Source organism: Achroia grisella, unplaced genomic scaffold (assembly GCF_030625045.1).
Source record: "Achroia grisella isolate CSIRO2021 unplaced genomic scaffold, CSIRO_AGI_Agris_v1 utg413, whole genome shotgun sequence".
Taxonomy (NCBI): Eukaryota; Metazoa; Arthropoda; class Insecta; order Lepidoptera; family Pyralidae; genus Achroia; species Achroia grisella.
In genome coordinates, this window is record NW_026712846.1 from 1080796 (window position 1) to 1104771 (window position 23976).

Here is a 23976-nt window from a genome sequence, read left to right on the forward strand (position 1 = left end):
TATCATTTCTCTGTGTTCTCTCAATAAGACAGAGAAATTACAGGATGTGTCTTATCTCAATAAGATGAGAAATTACAGTGTACAGAGGCATGACTTTTTAGTTCTCGGGTATTGTCATAACGCTTAAGGGAAAAATTTACAAGACCATGATCCGGCCTGCTGTCTTGTATGGATCAGAGTGCTGGCCCGTAAAGCCGACGGATAAATGACGACTGCATGCAACTGAAATGCGAATATTGAGGTGGATGTGTGGTGTAACAAGAATGGATAAGATAAAGAATGAATACATTAGAGGAAGTATGAAAGTGGTGCCGGTGTCAGAGAGGTTGAAGAGTAATCGTCTATCATGGTATGGACATGTAATGCGTAGGAATGAGGATAATATTTTAAGAAAGCTGTTACTACTTATATCTGATGGTTATACAAATTGTTTGCTATTTCAATAAATAAGATAAATTGTGAAAATTATACAACAATGTAGATAACCGCATTCGTTCATTGTGGTTTACAAGTTTATTGTGGTCATTTAGATAGACATACCGACGCCACTACATTTTGTACAGAATAAGTAGTATGACGATGTCTGATCTTGCATGTATGAATGTGGATGGTATGTACGAATGTACGTACTTCAAGGATAACTATAGCACCGAGTGTAGTCAGTTATGATAAGGAAGAAGTAAGGACAAGGCTTTTTCTTTTAAGTTTTCAGTAATTTCCATACATGAAATAGCGCTACATAAGCTGTAATCTACATTAGTACAGTATTGTGATCTTATTATTGTAGCACAAATATACAATTCTAGACAGCATTATTACTGTCCTTTATTATTATGAGTAAATTTTACGGAAAGCAGGAACAATTCGTAATAATAATGAAAACTAATTGTCTAGACTCATGAAAATTCTGTATGCATGTAATATAAAAATCCAATATTCTTGCTAACCGGAAATATCATAAATCATGTCATTTCCACACAACAGAGCACCAATCTTTGTTAGAACTTACAAATGTATTACCAACAAAAATTACAAGTCATGCATAATTCATACAACATCCATAAAATTAATCATCAATCAGATATTCGATAACTAAGATGATATTACGAATACAGAGAGAATAGGAAGAGCGAGCGCATAAAATCAGCAACAGTAATAACAGGTTACATAATTCACGATTAAACAATATTTAGATAATTATCGTAACACTGAAAATGTAAATGGGTAATATAATTAACTTACTTTCGTGTTGGCTGCCCATATAATACACTTTCGTTGGACATTGCGTAATAGGCTGAATTTATAAAAACTACTCATATACGGTTCGTTCCGGTACACGCGGCCGGAAGCAACTACAGTGAACATACACTATGCTTATTACAACGGCATAAAGCTCAATTAATAAAAAAAATATTGTGTCAGTCACAATGCATACATACTAATGTACAACGTGACACGGATTTTTTTAAATATTGTGTTAGAGACCGAAAACAAAATATATGGCAGACTGAGTGTCGATCGATGTCTTCTAATGGAAGATGATGGTATAATTTAATTGTAACCCAAGACAATTCACACAGCGCCATCTAGTCCCTAAGCTAAGCCGAGCTTGTGTTATGGGTATCAGATCCCTGATATTAATACTTAGATATTTTTTTTAAATACATACATAATATACGTAGAAAATACTGAGACCGATACAAACAATCATACTCATGAATAAAAATGTTATTACCCTGCGAGGAATCGAAACCGCGACCGTCGGAAAAAAGCCATCAATGGAATGGTGTTCCTATATAGCCGTATGCCGTGTGTACACGTATAATCATCTTCCGATGATGATATGAGAAAGAAGTCAGTAATATTAGTTAGAACGCAGTAATGAACTAGGAGGTACGAGTTACATAGGGCTACTAGTACCCATTAATAACAATTATAAACCTCGATTTGACAGATATAAGTACAATCACTGCCTTAAAATTTAAATGACTCAACATTCAAACTAGTGCTGTTAGGCGTAGAACTTTGCAGCTTAAGAAAATAGGGGCGAGTGCAGAAGACACTCTCTCGAAGTCGCGGAAGTACTTATGGAGCAGAAAACCTCATGAAAACCAACTTCCGCCTAATGAATAAATATCTGTGGTCGATAACATTTGATAAAATATTTCTACTAAACTATTTTTAAATTTTTACTGGCCTTTACAGTCACTTCATTACTTATATATTCTTCATTACTTATCATATATATGTTTATTATAGTAATAATATATAAATATATAAAAAAAATAGTTTACATGATGACAAATATATATATAATGAGTTCCGTTATTGTAATCAGTTGAAACTTGTAGCTACATAGTACAGTAAGAAAGCTTGTAATTGTTTTCAGTCAAGAATTTACGAGAGCACTTAAAACAAGTAGGCAACATCGTAAGTTGAATTATATAAAATAACAAATAGAAAACGCGGCTGTTGTAACTCCCATAACGGGTGAAAGTTGAAAATATCCATAAAAAGCACTTATCAAGTGTCGCAATAGATAATTTATCCGACAAAACTATTGTCACGTAGCGTAACGTCGTTTTTACAGCACCACCAGTTTTTACTGTCGTAACTGTCCGGTAAGTTCAGTTTTATCTATTACGCATGCGAATACAAACTTTAATGGTTGAAGAAGAGACTTTATTAGCCATTAGTTATTACATAGATGCAGCGAGAACTGACCTTTATATACAATTACAGAAGTGAGAGATTTAAGTAATAGTTTAAGCAAAAACATGATTACGTTTATGTAAGCATGTAGTTTTCGATGACATGGTATTTTTGTAAAATTAGTACTGGTACATCTTTTGCAGATTTTCATTAATATTTACATTAACTTTTGGTCTAAAAACGAAACGATATGATTCGTGTGTAAACTAAGAGACAGTGCTTATATGACGTCCAAAAACTAAGTTACGTAAATTACATATGAAATTTTTTAACAAAACACAAATCTTATTTAATTAAATACTAAATTAGTATAAATACATAATTCACAGTTTTAAAGATGTAGACATGCATAAAACTACATAGTATCTTATTATTTTCATACAAACTTGTCATTTCATGGTTTGTAATGTATTGTCAATTATTGTAGTGTAAGATGATATTGATTAATAAAAAAAAGTGTCTGTTTTATATACATATCAAATTATAGACAAAAAATATATATGTACGCTACAAAATGTGTCATCAATAAAAAGAAAAAAGTAAATATTATATTGTTGATAAATAACGGAAAAAGATTTCCAAGACCAACATTTAAATTATTCAGAAAGCGCAATCGTATGAATAAGCACAATACTACTGGCGTAAATAAACGGACAGTAGATTATTCGAGCCAACGAGAGGAAACAAGGAAAGCGAATGAAAGCGTAATTTTGACGAAATTACCATGAACGCCTAAATAATGTAACCTACTTACCCGTCTGTCATCTTGAATAGGTAATCCATACAAATAGGAGGACGGCGGACAATCTAGCGAAATTATGGCACCACTGACACAATGGTCAACTTACGTCAATTGTAAATAACTACTATTCTCATAGTTGAATCATGTGTGAAATAATAAACTTCGTTTCTAACTAGTTATTTTTTTTTATGAATGATAATGGAAAATTGCAGCCCCCTCTACTAACGATTCAAGACCAAGGGCAGGTATAACAATTATGAACTAGGTGTGGTATAGATTACGGAATAGATTTTTTTGGTTGTAAACCGAATTGCAATAGGACGAGTTTATAGAAGCTTGTTATTTATACTTAAAGAAAGAAATATACGAGAGTCCTTTGATCGATTGAATTTGAACAAATGTATAATTTTAGGGCTGTATGATGTATAGATATATACACCATTGCAATTTTCAACAGCGCCTGATAGCCATTAATTCAGTTCACGTCGTGCCCTATAAAAAGGTTATGAACCTGTTGTTCTCTTAGAGACTATGCCCGGATAAGACTGACAAATCTATTGTTTTAAATCTCTATTAGATTGTAATGTATTCGATTGATTTGAACTGTGATCGTGTGTTTACTTAAATTTTTGCATTTTTTTACAAAACACGTTTCGATAATTTTTCTGCCATTAATACCTACAGATTATTATCGTTTAGTACCTCCTATTATACATATTCTGATCGGATTGGTAGCTACTTTGTTTTTCTTATTAAACATATATTTATTAATTGTCTATGTACTTTTACAGCATTCTTTCAGGAAGAGAGTACTATTTCTAATCGAGTATTTGGGTACAAACTATGACGATTTAAAACCTCTTGTAAACAAGTCTATTTGAATTATGATAATTCCATTCTATATGCAAAGAACGTTATACGTTTCAGAATTAATTCTTTGCCTCATTAGAATAAACAAAACGATTGTATATGTCTTCAAATTTTACCTTCTTAAAGGTTTTCAATTGGACGATTCTTTTTCTTAGTTTACAATACTTTTATATTCTGTTACCATTGAAATAGTTAATCTTATTAGGTTATTACTTATATTACTAATCTATACAAGAGAAGAGGACTGAAATGTAATATAGGCTTCGGGCCTAGTTCGGTTCAATCACAAAATTGTTTATAAAAATGATTTAAGACCTGTAGGATTGAGGCCTAACAATAAAATTTAATATTATAATATAAATAAAATGTAAGTAAGGATTTTTTCAGTAATTGATAGGAAATGTCTTTACTATAAATAGCAACCAGGAACCATTCAATTTTAGGTGAATGTCTCTGACTGACATAATACTTATACTACCATTTCCTAGATTGCCTCGACAGTGCATACCATTAGCAAAGGCGAGAGCACCAATGCATAATCACCCATTAATAGAAATATGAAGGAAGTTTGCATTCAAGTAGATACTAGACAGAGCATTCACCTTTCCTAAAATGCAAAGTAAGTGTACATGAACTGAATTAGCAATTATAATCCTATCTATTGATACTTATTGCTTTATTCCACTGCATTGACTAAGCGTCTAAATTCATTAACACGTCTATGCAAGATACATTTACATTCCAGTCAGATTACAATTGTTAGTTTCTAAATAGACATTAGCTAGATAATGTTATAAGTAAAGAAAATATATTGTAAGTAGCCTAGTATTTAAAGAAAACTGTAATATTTAAATTGAAAAAATAACAGGGGTTTCCAGTACTTATAGTTGAAAATATAATTTAAATTTTATCATTGTTTAATATACTATGTACTATACTTATGTTATATGAAGTAAAATTATGTTGGAACATAATTTTACTTCATCAGTAAAATTATGTTGGAACATAATTTTACTTCATATAACATAAGTAAACATTATATATAATTTGTTTAACTAATTATATAAAAACCTCTTGATTATCTTGTGAATATCCACTCAATTAAAATCATTAGCATTTCTGCAGTAAAGTGTGAAAATCTGGCCATTCATACTATGCAACAATGACCCAATTCTTATGAGTTTTAGGTTTTTAACTTTATCAGATATTGCGTGAGTTATAAACGTACGTAGGTACGAGTATATCTTTCACAGTGATCACAATTAGCGGACTAAGCGAATACAAGTGGAGGACAATGGATTAATTACAAGTAAGGGCGTCTGTTCACGAACGTTTCACAGCAAAATGTATAAAATTATTTCTCACTTGGCGGGGTTTTTCTAGTGGTCAGGGAAAGCCATAATGTTAGCGTCTGGGTAACGTGTTTTACATAACATAGAATAATTATTGTTCCATTTAAAATAATCACAGCGGTCATGTCATATTTATACAAATGCAAAGTTTGTATACCACGTGATTTTTTATCTTGATTTAATACTTATATGTAGAAAATTGGTATAATCGAACTGTCCGTAGTACAAGCTCTTAGTTTGCGTGAATTGTTCTGGGTTCATATCGTTATTTTTGTATATAAAAATATCACAAGTGTTCCTACAGAAATAAACGTCGGTAATAACGTTTTTGAGACAGTTAATTTGACTTAAACGTATGCTTATGTATTTTTCGATTTCTAGACTCTATATAAAGTCGTCTGCGCGGATTGTTCAGTCTCACCTGAGCAGCCAGATGGCTTGAAGCTTGCTTTGTAAGACGTGTTTCGGTTGAAACGTGAGATAAGGGAGTAAAATCTTAATCTTCACGCAAAGCATGGGCTTCGCGGGCGTCACATAACTTGATTCATGCATATAGCCGACTGTTTCGACTTACCATCAGGTGATACAACAGCTTGTTTACTATTCTAATTACATAAAAGATTTTATGGCAACTACACTACCTATTATGAGTAACCAAATTGATTACTTTAAAACGTAATCAATTGATGTTGAAATTATTGTCAGCATAACTCGTTATCGTCCATTGTTGAACACGGATCTGCCTTTATAAGACACGGATTTAGTCTAACACATCCGTGCCGGTCAATCGTCTTACAGCGGTTTTCCTTTCGAGTCCATTTTATCTCAATAAGCCTCTTTGTGTCTGATTGAGCACGATGCACTTATTTTAAATTTATACTTCGCATGAAGATTGGTTGATATCATTCATTGTTGACGACCTTCGTTTGAACATTGCTTTACCGATAGTCTCGCATTCGATACCCGCTTAATACAAATATTTTTATCCAAGAATACATGACAATTTACATCAACACTTTTTATGTAAATTATCTGTGAATTTCCAAAAACTATATGTTTAAGTATTTAAATTAGTTACATAGTACACGCTCTACTTAGTTTTGGAGTAGTTGACTTACCATTGTGTCGTAATATAAAACCCAACTTACTCATCGAAACAATAAAACAAGACCAGCAAAGTATCTACAAAATTATGTCAGTTGATTCATATAACACAAAAACACGGTAAGATATTTTTATATTTTACGAGATAAGTTACCTTATCTCGACTATAGATAAAGTCGAGTCAAAGTACTCATTTGTGGAGCAATTTCTAAAACCAAGAGCTCAATCGGTCATGGCAATGACCTATGGCATTCGACCGTACATCAATGCTTGGTCTAACCACGCAAGAACTCAACTTGTCTGTTGCGGCAATTTCGACCTAAATACCCCACCTTAAGGATTTTTAGTAGACGTCGCAGCCTCAATCTGTGTATTAGAATGACCTCCAACTGTGCCATTTTCAGCAAATGGATGGAAGCGACCGCGCCCTTACTTTCCCATGTCAACGTTTATGGATAGTGTCCATCATAAAGCTATTCTTGGGCCGTTTTTATGGTGATGTACAGGAATCTATGTTAATGGAGTGTAATAAACTAACGTTTTGATAATGATACAAAACTATTATAAATGAGTCATTGTTTGTTTATGCAATCATGCTTGAACAACTTAACTAATACCTTAGAACATGTCTATGTATGTATATACGCTATTTTAGTAAAAGACTCTGAACATAAAAGTGGATAGATTAGAATTGGAAAATCATTATTCACTCTGAAACTAATGATAAGTAAAAACTTATAGGTGATAGTTAAATATCCAAATAATAATATAGGAATAGTTAATAATTTCGCCTCTAACCAGTATTATGCTAGAACCGTGAATACGTTACGGACTTTAACAGTAATGGTTTAACAATAATGGTTTACAACCATAAAATTAGACTTAAGTATAAAAAACTACCAATTAACTTTAGCTATGAGTATTAAAATATAAGGAAAGAATTAGAAAAATAAATTTCGAAATTATATGTTTTGGCGACGCGACGCTATCATATAAGTGATTGACGTAGCATAAAAACGACGTGTTGAGAACCTTCTCTTTTTGGTTGAAGAGCGGTAACGTTATCAAAAGTTAAATGCACTGAGCACTATAATCTTACTAAAGATGTACATATAAAACTAACGATATTTTAACAAGTATCCATTGTTTAAACAGAACGTATGCCAGCCGACTTTTTGCAATGTTACGCTCCACACTTACACACTGGTGTGGTGCTATCAAATAAGCTATATTACTCACAATGTAAACAGTCTTGTAAAATGTTTCGAGGCATTTCGAATATTTAAATTAATTACATTCCATTCTAAATCTGTCGCAATTTAAATATTTTTTTAAGAATGGTATTTTAAAATTATTTGTTTAGGCCTCTCGGAAATGAAAACATAGTTTATTTTTTTTATATAATTATAATGTATTGTAGGCCAGTAATAAATTCAAAATTAGAAGAGAATTAAATGAGAATGGGCCGATGAATGTACTTATACTGCGCAACATATAAAAAACATAATTAACAATCTATACTTGTTTTAATTATTCGGTACTTATGGTACTATTATGTATTACATACCTAGTACCTACAGTATTATCTTATCTGTAACTACACCAATAGTAATTTATCAAATCGTAGTGTACTTATAGTATTATACTTCCATAGTAAAAACATAAGATTTAACACAATAATTACTGTAATTCAATGAAGTTTTATTGACATTATTTTATACGATAGCAACAGAAGGAATTTACTTCTCAGTGACACACTTGTGTTATTACTTATTATGTTTTCACTGTTAAATATTAATTTCTAAACATATTTATATAGAACACATTATACTGTTGAAATAATTTCGTTGATAGATTTAATTGAGAAGCGTAAAGATGTATTTAGAAATGTCATATTGTTTATATTATACCTAATTGCAAGATTTTTAATATGTTAAAGATATTATCTTAATATTTCTAACTTAAATTAATTAATTCAGACTCTGAGTGTATGTTGGCAAATAAATTGACGTACCTACCTATAATATATGGACTTGTTTAAGAAACAGATGTTTCTTACTGTGCACATTATAAATAATGTGTATGACTAATGGTATTTAATCTCACAACACTGTTCTGTTTTAATGTCTAATAACAGTGAGACATTATTTTTATTATCTTCATTCCGAATTTAAAATAATTGGGGCTTTGGAAACAAGTTTGTTTTCCACTTAAAATCAGTACTAAGCAATTGCCTAATTAGTACAAATGTATTTCAATTAATTATAAATTAATAATAACCAAGATATGTGATTGTTTTTTATAGGATTAATGAATACAATTTGTTATTATTCCTTTTAATTTCATAAACAAAAATAGGAAAAATAGGATTAAGGTAATCTACACTATACACTCCATATTTAAACCTAAAACTAGATTATACTATTTTAATGTGGGATGTTATTTTATGTTAAGTTGTGGATTTTAATGTGAATAGTGGGACGTGGTGTTTAATATTCAGGTTAGGGCTTAGTTCGGGCTCCAGATCATCCATAATTTTTTTATTTACAATTTATATCATTCATTTTATCATAAACTGAAATCATGTGATTTCTACCTACATATAAGCAACGCTAACGGATGCATATTCATGTCTATTACAAACTCTTATGTCAAATCTACCGTCAGTTCGGAGTGCTTTTCTGAGAAATACTGACAATAATCTGTGTTCGTATTCTTTTCAAATAAGGTTGTATATGTTTAAAAATATATTACAAACTTGGTCCATTGTTATGTCAATACCTACCAAAGGATGCCCTCAAGGAGGCGTTTTATCGCCACTGCTGTGGCTACTAACGGTAGACCAGCTCTTAGATGTTATGACCAAAAACCAATTTGAGGTACAAGGCTACGCAGACGATTTAGTAGTCATGGTCAGAGGGTTCTGTGCAACAACAATATCAGACCGCATCCAAAGAGCACTAAACATCATAGTTAAATGGTGTAAGGAAAATGAATTATCAGTAAATCCTGATAAAACAGTAATTGTTCCGTTTACAAAAAGGAAGAAACTTGACAAACTTGTCATGCCTAAAGTAAATGGAAGAATATTAGAGTGCTCCAAAGAAGTCAAGTACCTGGGCGTAACCTTCGACCAAAAACTGACATGGAACACACACATAGACAACATAACTCAAAAGGCGAAAACATCCCTAGGTATAAGCCGACGGGTAGCGGGACCCAGATGGGGAATCAACCCCAAAATTGCCCTATGGCTTTACACAGCAGTGGTGAGACCGCTTACCACCTATGCCTGCGCTATCTGGTGGAGGAAAACCCTCCAATCCACAGCCGCCACCAAGCTAAACAGCCTACAGAGAATTGCTTGTCTGATTATTACAGGAGCCATGAGCACCACGCCGGGAGCAGCTCTAGACGCATTATTGGACTTGACGCCCCTTCCTTTATTCATACAGGAAAAGGCGAAAGCCAATATGCTCAGAATAAGTTCCCAAAGGAGGATATCTTGGCATTCCCTGGCCATAAAAACTATACAAGACTCGATTATGAGTGATCCTATTCTGGGAATGCCTGAAGACAACATGGCACCAGAGTGTAACTTTGTACAATATTACAAAATCGAAATATCTGGAAGAGACGAATGGCAAAATAACCATACACCGTCTCACTCAGAGCATGACCTAGTCTGGTTTACAGACGGGTCCAAAATAGGAGATGATGTAGGATGTGGAATATGTGGTGTAAAACCCAAAATCTGCAACTATATAGGCTTAGGAAAATACGCCTCAATCTTTCAGGCAGAGACTTACGCCTTAATTAGATGTCTGGAAGTAATCCTAAGCCTCAACTACATCAATCAGAACATATACATTTATTCGGACAGTCAAGCTGCTCTACTAGCACTTAACTCGTACGAAATCCGTTCTAAACTTATTAGAAACTGTATCCTGCTACTAAATGAAGTAGGAAGCAGAAATAATATTATTCTGAGATGGGTCCCCGGGCATTCAAATATTGAAGGCAATGAGAATGCCGACCATCTGGCAAAGTTAGGGGCAAAAACCGTCCAACTGGGATGAACCCTTCTGTGGTGTGCCTCGTTGCCTAAAACTGGGACATCTCAAATTAATAACCAAACGAGAAGCACTGAATCACTGGCAAGAAATGCCAGGATTAATACATTCAAAAGACCTTATATCGGGCTTCTCGACCAAATACTCCAATCGATTACTGCTATTGAGTAAAAACAACATATGCATGATGACTAGGGCCCTCACAGGACACTGCAAATTGAACAAGCATATGGCTAAGCTAGGCCTATGCACGACTAGTATCTGCAGATTCTGCCAAACTGAAGAGGAAACGCCGCTTCACATCCTATGTGGTTGTAGCCCACTCATGCATAAACGAAATATCTCCTTTGGAAAGTTTACACTCTTTCCCGAGGAGATAAAAACGATCGCTCCTAAGAATATCCTTCAATTCTTGACCCTGACGGGTCTAGGTAGCGAACTCTGAAAAGGGCGAGCACAATAGATCTATGTAGGTCGCAGTGCTACAGGTGCTACACATCTGACAATAGCCCAAACAACCCAATAAAAAAAAAAAAAAAAAATATGTCAATATGTTAGTAAATAACCAGAGTGATTTCCATATGGACAGTGTAGAAATGAATCTGCAGAATATCTTAATTTTATTGATATTATAAATGCGAAACTTTATGAGAATGGATGGATGTTTGTTACTCTTTCATGTAGAAACTACTGAACGAACTTTGTTGAAACTTTACAGTGATATAGCTTATACAGCAGAATAACACATAGGCTGTAACTTTCAAGTGTGTCAAACCGCAATCACAGCTAGTAACATTATAAACGCGAAAGTTTGTGAGTATCGATGGATGTTTGTTACTCTTTCACGTAGAAACTACTGAACGAACTTTGTTGAAACTTTACAGTGATATAGCTTATACAGCAGAATAACACATAGGCTGTAACTTTCACGTGTGACAAACCGCAATCACAGCTAGTAACATTATAAACGCGAAAGTTTGTGAGTATCGATGGATGTTTGTTACTCTTTCACGTAGAAACTACTGAACGAACTTTGTTGAAACTTTACAGTGATATAGCTTATACATCAGAATAACACATAGGCTGTAACTTTCACGTGTGTCAAACCGCAATCACAGCTAGTAACATTATAAACGCGAAAGTTTGTGAGTATGGATGGATGTGTATTACTCTTTCACGTAGAAACTTTACAGTAATATAGCTTATACAGCAGAGTAACACATAGGCTATAATTTTAAATAAAGATAAAGATTTTATGTAAATTAATGTAATTTAATTGTGATGCAGACGAAGTTATGCGGGTCAGCTAGTATTATATATAGTGGCCCTGGATTATTTGTAAATAGTAAACCAACACGATAAAAATAACTAATGCAAAGCTATTTCTACTATTACGTATTCTTCGTAAGGCTCACATTTTTGACAAACCAGTTTATCTGAGACCGTTGTTTCCTGTTATTATATGATCTATAGATCGTTTTAATATGTCTACATTTTTACAAACCAGTCTAGAAGCGATGTTTTTGATATGTGTAGTTTTTATCATTTCCGCTATAAATCTGTTCATTAGAAAGTTAGGATGTATTATTTGTATATAGATCATTATGTCATAGTTTATCAAAACATTTATATAAGCATAATTTATGTAACAACAACTGAATCTATTTTTTTATTTATTTGGTGTATCTTCAGTGTTATTATGAATACATGTTATATAGTTTACAATAAATTAGATTAAAAAGCCAAATACAGAAAAAAGAAAAATCTAGAATCTATATAACTACAACTTCATTCTTTATTTGCTATAATATTATTCGTGTTAAGACCCGGTTAATAATATAAATAAGTACAGCTTCAATTCGATTATGTATAAAGTTTTACAAGTAAATTAAAATATTAATATCTAAGTCATTACATAGTACCTATAAAATAAAGTCGCTGTCACTGTCTGTCCGTCTGAAAACTTTAATGTCCTGATAGACCTCTAAGTTCGTCACCGGTATATATAGATAAAGGTAAAAAATATACAAAAAAAAAACTATAATCAACAATTTAGTCTAAACAAATAAATATCACATTGATTAAACTGAAATTATTCATACGAAAGACAGCTTAATCTCTTTCATCACATTGGTTATAATTTATACATATAAATAAAATTGGAGTCTCTTTTTGTAATATTGAAATAACCAATTTTTACTAACTAATATACATACACCAAAATATAATTTTTTACAATTTTTGTCTGTCTGTCTGTCGGTCTGTTTGTTCCGGGTAATCTCTGAAATGTCTGGACCGACTTTGACAGGACCTTTTTTGGCAGGTAGCTGATGTAATAAGGAGTAACTTAGGCTACTTTTAATTTAAGAAAATTCTTTTATTTTAGAAAAATAAAGTTGAATTCCACGCGGACGAAGTCGCGAGTACAGCTAGTCAATAATATATCTGAGAGAAATACATCCTACCACATTAATTCAGAACTGAACATATACAACAAAATACAGCGTAATATCCTTTATCACATTGGAATTAATAAGAGAAAATTAACGAGTAAATGAGGAAAGAGCTGATATCAATTCTACACAATCAACGGAGATAAAATCCCGATAAGTGGGCCTGAGAGCGGATGATTCAACATACTCTACATTGGATTTATAATTCTTTGATAGTGGCGATAGGTATAAGAAATATTACCTACTAATATTATTATGGTAGAAGTTTGTAACTGTGTATGGATGTATGTTTGTTACTTTTTCATGCAAAAACTACTGAATGCACACTTTACACTAATATAGCTATCAAAATAACACAAAGGTTATACATATATATATATATATTATAGCGGGTATTTACAAAAATGCGTACCTACTGCGGAAGGTTTGATGGTAAATAAAAGAACCATGCATTGATCCTACTTAATATTATAAACGCGAAAGTTAGTAAGTATGGCTGGATGAATGGATGTATGTTACGCTTTTACGCAAAAACTACTGAATCTATTTTAATGAACGTTTACAATAATATAGCTTATACGTCAGAATAACACAGAGGTTATAATTTAAAAAGATATTATGTAAACTGGGGGAAATATAACGATAAAAGTCAAATAATGTGATGTAGATGAAGTAGCGCGGATCAGTTGGTATTTTTACATATATCTAGCTGTCCCGGCAAACGTTGTTTTGCCATATAAATTAATAACGCTAGAAAAATAGGGATTGATGATAGAAGGGTGAAAATTTAGGATTGTATGTATTTTTGTATGTTGTATCATAAAAAAATAGAAACTAAAAATTTAGTCTAAAAAGTAAAAAAAAAATTTAGGGGTGGACTACCCCTAACATTTAGGGGGATGAAAAATAGATGTTGGCCGATTCTCAGACCTACTCAATACGCTCACAAAATTTCATGAGAATCGATCAAGCCGTTTCGGAGGAGTATGGGAACGAAAACTGTGACACGAGAATTGTATATATAAGATAAGTGTACATATGTATCTAAATATATTATACATCTAAATAGCTGCAAGTGTATCTCCATCTGTGTTTGCGGACGACACTGAAACGTGTTCCATAACAGTAAGTACTATTATATTCTGTTACAGTAGGAGCAGTAAGCAGAGACATGCATTTGGCCATGTGACCATATTAATGACTTGTATGACTCACAATATGAGCTAAATTGGCATTAACTGACCTCCGGGGTCGGATTGCGATTTGCGCATCATTTTAAAGTATTAAAACAACTGCAGTCAGGTGACGCAGATCGCGACAAATTTTTTTAAAGGAACCAAATATGTATTATCATTTCTTTTAAATCGATATTTGACATATGGTTTGTAATTTGATCTAAGATATATTTATATATTAATTAAGTCATTTATAATACACTAGCTGTTCCCGCAGTTTCACTCGCATTAAATTTATAGCCAATGTACCGTTCTGATGTGTAAGATATGTGACTGTAAAGATTCAACAAAAATCCGTTCAGTAGTTTTTGAGTGAAGTAATTTTTCAAAAACTTACAAAAACAACTACAGGATAATGCTTCTAATTACCCAATAGTTGACATTCTATAAGTAGCTCATGCATTCATTACATCATCCTATAAGTAATTGATTACAGAAATAAAGTATCACAAAAGAATCTGCCATTAGCTGTACTTACATTTATCTTATCTCGCGATACAAAGAAATTTTTTTACAGATTATAATTTTCTTGACGCGAGTAATTTTTATGACTTAATGAGATACGAAAATATGTCTTATGCCTACTCATTAGAATTAAAATTAGATACTGATATTTACATAATCCTGAATAACGTATTAGCGTCATCTAGTTCCAGACTAAGCTTTTACTATATTTGTTAGAACACTATTCATATACTTATATACTTAACACTCTTATTTGTGAACAAAAAGGCATAAGGGGAAGGGGGACAGTAAAGTGAACTGATGACCCCATTGTCAACAATGTACCATGTCAGTTTGAACTCCACGCAGTGCCCTCCGGAAACCATCATTATAATAATTAATTCCTGGTGAATTTGTCATCGGCAACTGACCTGACATGTTCGTCTTATCATCTTCCTACGGCTTTAGTCTGAGACCACCGCTAGGGGTTCCAACCTCGGCTCGGGCCGTTGTAATTTCGATCCCCATTTGAATCGGACGGCCGATGGATCGGAGGGGACTCGCCTAAGTTGGAAAACACTAGACTACTGAGGACGTTACGATTGCGACTAAGAAGTTCTCACTTGTCTAGTGAACTCTTATGGGCTCGGAATATTTTACAACAAAGACTAATATGTTTATGTAAAGATATTTACACTTGTTTACGATTACTCATTGTAAATTGTGTAGGTGGTAGGTGTCAGCGACACCTGCATATTATCATAGTGCGGGCGGCATACTTGAACCATTAGCCTTGAAATACAAGTCCGCCATATCGAGATGGGGTATGTTATACTCTTTACATAATATGTAGTAGTATAAATAGCAACGGATTTTTATGTAAATGGAATCGACTGATATGACAACCGACCTGATAGTAAAGTGATAGCATACAGTAGCCGTTGTACACACAGTACCACGGACATCACGTCATCATGTCATCATGTAACGCCCGTGATACATTTTAAGCAACGCCATTCCGAAGGACTAAGATGTTATGCCTTTATCCCGTGCATTTATCACTACACTATCTTATCCTTCAACCTTTTTAGGCGAGACTAAAGTACATTATTGAGAATATCTTTTTTTAAATATCCGGTGTTCGTATATATAACCTGCTGAAATCCGTCGGCGTGGAATAAAAATAAATAAAAGATGCAAAATAAAACTATTTAAGGTACCCCTTATAACATTAGCCACCTGCGATTGAAAGTCCCGTCAAAATGGGTCCAGCCATTTTAGAGATTAACAAGAACAACAAGATATACAGACAATTTTATAAAATTATATTTTTGATGTAAGAACTCTATATACTTTCATATGCATTCAGCATATAATGTATCTATACACTCTAACTATACTAAAGTTTAAAACTCTACTAAGCTCTATACCTTTTATAGTATTTCACTAGGAAAACTGTAGAATAGAATAGAATAGAAAATCATTTATTCAAATAAACTTAATTTAAGCACTTTTGAATAGTCAACAATTTTTTTTTATATAATCTGTAAATTTGAAATTAGAAGCAGACACTTCAATTTATTTTGTATAGATTAAAAATATGATATTTTTAACCTGTCGTCAAGATAGATAAAATAAATCATTTTTAACTTTCTCCATCATCCGTGCAACTTTGCACACCGGTAGTAACCCAATTTCAACACAGTTGCAAAACTATTAATTAACCGAAAATGTCCAAGACTTGACGCAACAAAGCACCGTCAAATCTTACCATTTACCGAGTAGGTAATCGTTCGGATATTACGTTTTACCTGAAGCAATAAACACGCGAGATTGGTACCATTTAAGAATTTGTTCCACAAAAAGATTTCGACCATTACAAAATCAGTGTTCAACGAACATACGGATAAATATTAATGATTGCAAAAAATGTCATCGAAAAAATTTTTAGTACACCAAAATCGGATTATTGTGTAAAGTTATACGAGGGTATCCTACTAGACGGCGTCGATTTGAATGTATCGTCAATGGCAGGCCTAATAAAGTCACGATCACGACATCGCGAGATCACGAGTCAAGTATGACTAAGCCTACGACTTAATATATTTTTTCTTTTAGTTACAATACTGGTCTGGTATTGGTCATCCAATTATAATAATTTTGTCTTTGCTTTACGTATATAATTTGACATCACATAGAGGAAAAATGTCTGTATTAGTCATCGTGTTCCCCCATTGCCAAGGTTGAGAGCAAGTTCGGTACTTAAACTGGTTCCGGAGATGTCGGTCACAGCCGACCCGACCGGCCAACGGTTTGCAACCGTAAACAAACCGCTAGACTAAAGTACGAGTAGCAAGCAGCTGGGTCAATTGGACGCACTACTGTGATCGTGTAACTCTTTTTAACGCGCTATTTTTTTTTCTATTACGACGTTGGCAAACTAGCATATGACCCATCTGATGGTAAAGGGTTACCGTAACCCATGGACACCTGAAACACCAGAGGCGTTTGATAGATTCTGATTAAGTCCGAAGTCAACAGTTGGAATGAGATTAATAATCAGTTTATTCGGTTTGTAATATAATAAATTCTAAATACTAAAAATGTTAATAACTGAAATAAAATTTCATGTTTTAAACATTAATTTCAAAATAAAACGCCACGCATGTGCTTACAGGCTACAATAAAATGGTAGTCGTTATATTTCGAGCGGCTGGATAAATATGGATGTTTGGGATGGGCATTTTAGTACCACATGTCGGACATACTGTCACAAATTGTGAGTACAACTAATTTTGTATGTGAGTCATAAGGTATATTTTCTGAATTTCTAAATATTGCTAATTTAATACATACAGTTGTGCTTTAGACTAAGAAGCAGTACATTTTTACTTCTTTAATTTTAATGACGAAATTACACTCTTGTATTAATAAGATAGTTAGAACAACATATGCACAACATATATTTTATTAGTCTTTAAAAATAAAGCTACCATCATCATAAGCTTACAAGCAAAGCAAACATTCATTTCCTAAAAGTCTAAGACGTCCTATATATAGAAATATAATACTACAACAACCAAATTCCAAATGAAAGATACAATAACGAAATCAGCAGATGTTCACCGTAACTATTCAAATGCAAATCATGGCACTGTCCATTCATTTATTCATAAGAAACCATATAGACTGACATAACCAGTGACATTTCTGACCTCTTAAAGCATAAGGATACTGGCAATACCGAGAGAGATGAGCGTAGGTAACTCAATCTCAAATTCTACACAACCAAGCAGCTTGATTTTTAAGCTGTTTTTCGGTTGAAGAGTGAGATTTGAGAATAACAGGCATGACATCTTAGTCCTCTGAAACGGAAACGCATGAATTGTATCACAGGCTAATATCTCCTTTGGAAAGTATACACTCTATCCTGAGGAGATAAAAACCATAGGAAGTGGACGGGTCTAGGAAGGGAACTCTGAAAAAGGGCGAACATAATAGATCTATGTAAGTCGCAGTGTTACGGGTCCAAGCATCAGACAATAGCCCAAACCCCCAATAAAAAAAATACTATGATAACATGATTTCAATACGTTGAACAACGGTTACCACTTACCATCAGGTGGTCAGTCCCACCTGATAGTGTGTAGAATTGCTTGCCTTCGTCCCCTTGCAATTCCAAATACAATAATTTTTTTTATAAATATCAAGTACTTGGATTACGCAAATAGTAAATTACACCATTTATAGAAATCATTGCATCTTCCGAGAAAGCGGTAGCTATTGTTATAGTATAGTAGGTATGATAATATAAAAACACGCATAATTACTAGTGATGTAAGAGATATGATACAAATACAACGCGGTCGCCCAACGACTAGGAACGCTTTAAATGTTTCCGCAAACAGTATCAAAGGCCTACTTTGAACAAAGACGTATGGTTACTTGTCTCACCTACATTCTGCTGAAATCTACCTGCTTGCTAACAGTACTATACAGTAGACTGTCTTAAAGGAACAGTTTCTCAAATGGTCTGTGTTTTATTTGAGTAACTTCAAAACTGTGCGGGTTTTTTATACTTTGTAAACAATTGATAGGCTTCAATATTGGGCAGATACAAAAATTTCAATGCTCCTTTCACCTACATTTATACTAATATTACAAAGAGGGATTTTTTGTGTGTTTGTAATAGATAATCCCAGAAAATAGCTGAACTATTTTAAAATTATGTCACCATTTAAAATGTATATTATTATAGAGTTAGCTAGCTCCTATTCTACGAGAATTTCTGAGAGAATTAGAATATATAATATGTTAGAAAATAAATTATGAAAGTCTCCAGTTAGAATGGTTTAATCTGTGCATTTGTCTATTAATAGATAAGCAAGCCAATCACTTTATGGATAGAGTTAATAAATATAAAACTACTCTCCATAACTCTTGTCAATATCAATAATTGTATAATCTATTGTGCATCAAAGACAATTGGCAATTACATATGCTACTGATAAGGTCAAGCTGTATCAATACCGTCAGGGTTAACGAATAAATCATCACGGGAGCACACACAGGGGCATATCAATTTATGTTCAGGTCCCCTGATGACGCACGGATGTATAGGTAATCTGCGCAGTTGTTATTATCCTGCTCGTGCGAAATGTACCATTTTGAATATCCATTTTTTTATTGGATGATAATGGAACGGTGAATCCTCTTGCACTAATGTATACGCTGGCAGCAGTGCACCATTAATAATAATAATAACATCGTTGACCATTCAATGCGCCATGTAGTCCCATGGTAAGCAGAGCTAGTGTTATGGGTACTACATGACTGATATAAACACTTGAATAGATTTCGTTTGTAAATACATACATAATATACCTAGAATACACCCAGACCGATACAAACAATCATACTCATGAATACAATAATTTGTACCATGCGTGTAATCTAACCCGCAACCATCGGAAGTAAACCGTGTTAAAGAACTTAGCCACCGAGGCTGATGATGAGCATGAAGTTCAGTTAGACCATCGTGACAAATTAACCACGATGATTTCCGCCATGTCCAAATCGACCTGATATTGACATTTCTAGCAATTGACCAACTATCTCTACGAAGAGAGAAATACGTCTCTTATCTAATGATACACAATACAATATTATAATATTTTATCTATAGTAAAAAAAAACGAACTAAATAAAACGAAACCGTATTATTTTTGTATGTTATGACATAACAAATGGCATTAATGTTCATAACAATATCACAGCTGTTCCTTACGCTCTAGTGACTAAGAAACAAAAAGTATTACCGCATAAGAAGTTACCATAAGTAACCATTAAAATTCATAAGATGGTAATTTATTTAGAACACCTTTTACCGTTAAATACACCTTCACGCCGGTTATTCCTGACGAGGTAGTCAGAGGCATTATGAACTGTACACATTTTGGTGAACACGACACTTATAATAATAATAATACCTCAGGTCAGATCTTGATCGTAACGCTGCCCGTCCTATTATAAATATAAATTGATAAAGTACTTTGTTTGGCTAGATCGAATTCACGACCTTTATGATCTAAGTCCAACTTGTAAACCACTATGTTACCATGCTGTCGACGTTAAATTGGTATATAAGAATAATAAGTTACTAATTCTAAGTTGAGTTTGTATTATGAGTTCTATAAAACTGATAGAAATATTTTTTTAAACAATCCTACTCTTGAATGCATGCTTTTTGTTTTGTGCGAGTAATCGAACCCCCGGCCATCAGAAGTAAAGCGGTGTGCTAAACCGACCACCGAGGCCGGCAAACTAAGTAATTTATTACTTGTCACATTAGGATCCACTTTCTCTATTTTCTATATAATACATAGTGTAATTGAAAGACTTTCTCTTAATTACCGCAGTGAGGTTGTTCATTTCACGACATAATTGCATCTGGACCGATGCGTAAGGTATATCTTAAGTAGTTCTACCGTTACTGCAGATAATCTGAGGCCAATTGAGTAACGGTACCCAGCCTTCTGAAGCGAGGTGCGTTGTACCGTGTCCGTCAACAGAAACCTGGCAAGAATGGTCACTATCGTATAACGTGGGAATATGATTGAAGGCGTGCGTTTGATCATTATAATATAACTAACTGTGCTCGCGACTTCGTCCGCGTCTTATAGTAACCTTAACCAAATAAAATAAAAAGTTTCATCGTTCTAGTTTCAAAAAATAACGAATTTCCATAAAACTTTATACCCCTGTTTTATTTTACCTTCGTAATGGTTAACATTTTTACAAACTTTGAATACCATATTTATTTATATTCAATCAATATCCTAAAAAATAAATTTCAAGCTTCTATCTTTAAAAATGACAATACAATACAAACTTTAATCTCCCCTTTCAACCCCCAACCCTTTTTCGCATTAAAAAGTAGCCTTTGTATGTAGTAAGTAGCCTATGTCCTTTCTCAGGGTCTAGACTACCTGTGTACCAAATTTCATTTAAATAGATTCAGTACTTTTTGTGTGAAAGCTAGACAGAGTTACTTTTGCATTTATAATATTAGTAAGGATAACAATAATAACCTAGGAGAATTCTCACTATGCCATTGAGATTTATAAGTAGTAGATGATATAAATACATACATTACTTAAACTTTTGCGTTTGGTATAGATTATTAATATAGTTAAACGAGTTTTAAGTCGGTTCATGACCACGGCTACTCAACCTAGTGGAAACATCGAGAGAGGTTTATTTACCCTTATGTAAATAAGGGTAAATAAATCTCTCTCTCTCTCTCATAAATTTATTCATGTTAAATACATACAGAATACACATAGACAACACTCAGACTGATAAAAACAATCATACTCCTGAATACAATATTTAAAAATAGAGTTGTTTAATAATATAATCGGACCTTACATTAAAAAAAACAACAGTTCTCAATTAACGTAGCAGAGAGAACACAAGTGTCATTAAGGTGTAATAATCGAGTGATCGTTGCATAATCGATTTAGGAAATCGACAATCTTAGTTCGATTACAAAATGATACAAACTTGTAGACAACAATTTTGATCGGTGATTTGTACTTTCTAAATAAAATTAAATCACGAGGCACATTGCACACCTGCAACTTACAATGAAAATAATCGATGCTTTGCGTCCACTTTCACTGATTATCGATAAAACAATGCTATGGTAACGAAATGTTTTGTGTTTTATTTTTTCTTATGGATGATAATGGAATGGTGCAACCGCCTGCGTTAACGGTTTATGCTGGCACCAGTGGAGGATGATGAGATGAGCATGATGGTCAGGTCAGTTAGTCCATTGTGGTAAATTCACCATTAATTTATCACGACGGTTTTCAAGGGAACCACTTGGAGGTCAACCTGATATGGTAAATTGCTAGCAATAGGGTTATTAGTCCACATTACTAACAATTCCCTTCCACCTAATTAGTCTATTAATCAACTTCAGTTTTGATGCATGTGTTAAGGAAACGAGTATTGTATCACATACATCGAATTTGCAATATATTAAACAAACAAAAAAAAATGTAGGTAACAATCTTAACTACCAAATATTCTTTAGGTAGTATAAAAGAAAGTCGCCAACGCTGTGTGTTCGCTCGCGTACATCTTTTAAATTACGTAACGGATTTTAATGCAATTTTCAGCAATATATAGAGTAATTCAAGAGGAAGGTTTATATGCATGTTATAGTATAGAACAAGTTGAGAAATTAAAGGATTTGTAATATCCATGCAAAGCCGGGACGGGTCGCTAGTAGTAGGTATAGTAAAAACAAAACTTAAGAATAAGACAGGACAGAACTAGGTACATAAACTGCGGTTTTCCTTACATTAAGAGCTATGAAAACAAGGAAACAATTTTATAAAACGGTTATTTTACAAATTACTTAATAGGAGGAAAATAATATTTTTACGAGTTTTTGTTGGATGATAACAGTATGCGTTGGCGGCGCGCTATACGAATTTTTATAAATATTATTTTATTAATGGATTAAAAGTCTGTTGTAGCCACACTCGTAAGAAGGTTGATTGGGTTGACTGTCGCCGCTGTATTATGCTCGAGAATTAGCCGCGCCATCTTTCCCACGCTACCTTTTCGAGGATCCATTCTGCGCGAAACGCTTGTCAATAAACAATAAATAAAAACAAAATCATTAAGAAATGAGTCCCTTGCTTATATAATTATAGTATACATCTTAAATTAGATTAAGCTTACTTTAATTGTATTCTGTTAATTTTTAAGTAACCCGCCCGATGAATCTGAATTTCAGTTACCCGGGGGTTGTTGCCCCCGGAGTTGATGCCAGGGCAAAGAGGTTCACCCCGAAGACCCAACCTTCAGCCTCCTAAGATGGTGCGGATGACCAGTAAGGTGAACAGAAAACCGTCATCTAGAAACAACTATTGACTAAACGTAATACGATAATGAGTGAGGATGAAGTTAGATCAGTCTACCCATCATAGGATTCATCCAATTCATCAGCATTTTTAGCAATTGGACCACTGACCCAATTAACAACAATCCTTATTTTTAATGAACATAATACATGAGTTAGATGTTAAAAGAGATTAAATTACTACGAGAACTTACGTTACGAAATAAGCGATAACTAGGATAGATAACATTCATAATGAACCGTTTAAAATTTCTGGTGATTTCGTCATTATTCAAGGTACATGTATGAAGCGATTTAAAAAATTTGTAGGTTATCAAATCGACTGCATATATTATATATTATACAGTTTTTTTAAGCGACAACTTTATTTATTCTAAATAGATTTATATATATATTTTTTTAATTGAAAGAATTAGATTTTCAACACGAGTATGAATTGTTCTGATTAATATTACATGTACATATAGGTATAACAAATGTAATTACACACTTTGTGTAAACTTTGTAGTATACTGCCAGTTACATACCAATCACAATATTACGTGATTTTA

The 23976-nt window shown here is 33.3% G+C and overlaps 1 protein-coding gene across 1 annotated transcript in view; it reads right to left on the reverse strand.

The window, feature by feature from the left end:
* LOC131844812 (myosin heavy chain 95F) overlaps positions 1-23976 on the reverse strand; it is a 61630-nt gene that overhangs the window by 28833 nt on the left and 8821 nt on the right. The gene's annotated exons all lie outside the window — the stretch shown is intronic.